The sequence below is a fragment of the Ovis canadensis genome, chromosome 13 (assembly GCF_042477335.2).
Source record: "Ovis canadensis isolate MfBH-ARS-UI-01 breed Bighorn chromosome 13, ARS-UI_OviCan_v2, whole genome shotgun sequence".
Lineage (NCBI taxonomy): Eukaryota > Metazoa > Chordata > Mammalia > Artiodactyla > Bovidae > Ovis > Ovis canadensis.
Window position 1 is genome coordinate 34516273 of NC_091257.1, and position 2594 is coordinate 34518866.

Sequence of the window (2594 nt, forward strand, 5' to 3'; positions counted from 1 at the left end):
GCGTGCAGCAAAGGCTGAATAAAATGCACTTTGGCCATGAGGAGTATGTTAATGCTGTTTCTCAGACTCTGTTCAAAAGAGGTTCCACTATTTATTCTCATTCAATATCAGGGCCTGGTGCCCTGGGCCTCCATTCACACACTGGAAGGAATGTATCCTCCCATGGTTTTTAAGTTGTCAGTGAATGACATATAATCAATACGCTATTAAGGGAAGCCAAGTGTACCTATAAACTAAGTTTTGTACACAAAATTTAACTTATAATGGTACTTTGGGATACATACTTCGCTATTACACATCACAGTAATAAAGAATAAAATTGGTGAGTTTATGCAAATGAATATAATTAGTAGTACTTTAATACATGGGCTTGGACAGCAAGGAGATCAAACCAGTCAATCCTGAAGGAAATCAACCCGAAATATTCATTGGAAGGACTGATGCTGAAGCTGAAACTCCAATACTTTGGCCATCTGATGTGAAGAGCTGACTCAGTGGAAAAAGACCCTCATGCTGGGAAAGATTGAAGGCAGGAGGAAAAAGAGGCACAGAGGATGAGATGGTTGGACAGCATCACTGACTCAATGGACATGAGTTTGAGCAAACTCTGGGACATAGGGAAGGACAGGGAATCCTGGCGTGCTGCAGTTCATGGGGCTGCAAATAGTCAGACAGGACTTAGCAACTGAACAACAGCAGGGACTTGCCCAGTGGCTAAGCGGAAAAGAATCCACCTGCAATGCAGGGTATGCGGGAGAGGCGGGAGAGGCGGGAGATGTGGGAGATCCGGGTCAGGAAGATCCCCTGGAGAAGGAAATGGCAACCCACTCCAGTATTCCTGCCTGGACAATCCCATGGCCAGAGGAGCCTTGTGGGCCACAGTCCATGGGGTCACAAAGAGTCGGCCACGACTGAAACGGCTGAGCACACACGTGCACTTTTATACAGTCCTATCAGTAGGAATTAGGGTTGGCTACTAGTGACAGAGAGTCAAGAATAACTGAGGGGTAAAGATGATTGACATTTATTTTTCTCATTCCGACTAGAGGATGTCTCCTTTCAGATATCACACTGAAGGTCCCTGCAGGGGTGAGATGGTGGTTTTGAAGCTTTTGGAATCAATCCTTATCCTTTACAGGAGAATCTGAACCCAGGGTGGGATTCACTGAGGAGGGTGACCCACTGTCCTGATTTGCTGCAACCAGTCTCTTTTAGCACTGAAAATCCCACATCCTGGGAAAACTCTAGACTGGGACCAGTTGTTACAGGTTACTGGGAGCCTCTTCTCAGCAAAGGGGGGAACACAAGTCTGGCCAGGTAACTTCATCAAAGTTCTGCCAGCCACGGGGAGTGGCTCCTTGACCTGTCCCGGCCCAGGCCTGATAACAGCTCTGGTCAACCCATCCAGGCACTGTGCCCCCCCACACGCGAGCCTTCCTTCCTTGTCACCTGCCGTTGTTCCACAAACGCTTGTCAAACATTCATTCTAGGTCCATTTCTCCATCAGCCCGGAAGAACGTCATTGTTGAACCATCAAGAAGAAAAACTACCATGTCCAGTTTTTTGACAAAACCTCAGATGAGTGGCCTTCTGGCCAAGGGTCTGTGATTTCATCTTGTTGGAGCATTCATTATCCCCCTGGGAACTGTAGCTTTCTATAAGTTTGCTGTGGCTGAACCAAGAAAGAGGGGATGTGCAGATTTCTACAGAAATTATGATTCCCTGAAAGATTTTGAGGAGAAGAGGAAGGCTGGTATCTTTCAAAGTGATTTAAAACAAATAATTTCTTCGGGCTGAGTTTCATGAAATTGTGTCACTTAGCTGTGTTCCTGAACTATGAAACTAGGAGTATCTGGGTTGAGGAATAGTCTCCAAGAAATAAATGATTAACAAATACTGTGGACACTAAAAAAAAAAAAAATCATTCCAAGTCAGGCAACATCCAAAGATTCTGGTTCACCAGGGACAGGATTTGCCACATTTTCAGCAAAGTTTTCTTTTCCTCCCTCTTCTATGGAAATTTAGGTCATTGTTAACTGAAGAAGAGGAAAAGGCCATGGCAAAACCCCAAGTCCTCAGGGGCCTTAGTATTTGCAAAATAGTGTGAATGAATATGAAGTGATTTAGAAAGTGTTTCACCACACACTGTTAAAAAAAAAAAAAAAAGAGCTCCACAGAACAAAGTGAACAGTATAATCCTAGTCTATAAAAAAAAAGATGAATATTTCTTTCTTTGTTTAATATATTGATAGGAGGAAAAGGCTAGAAAAATATGCACCAAAATGTAAACAACTATTAATTCCAAGTGGTAGAACCAGGGTGAAACAGTTGTGATAGAGATGAGGAGACCTGTTCAAAAGCTACTATGAACCACTAGAGACTGTCGTACGAGAGAAGTAAGTCAGATAGAGAAAGACAAATATCATATATTAATGCATATATGTAGATTCTAGAAAAATGGCGCCGATGAACCTATTTGCAGGGCAGGAATAGAGACGCAGACACAGAGAACAAGCATGTGGGCCCAGGAGGGGAGGAGAGGGTGGGACGAACTGGGAGATTATGACTGATATACAGTCACTGAGAGTGACAGT

General features: G+C 43.8%; 1 pseudogene; it reads left to right on the top strand.

Annotated features, from left to right (window-relative positions):
* The first annotated feature begins 1551 nt into the window (after positions 1–1551).
* Positions 1552–1797, top strand: LOC138417246 (cytochrome c oxidase subunit 6C-like; annotated as a pseudogene).
* The last annotated feature ends 797 nt before the right edge of the window (positions 1798–2594 follow it).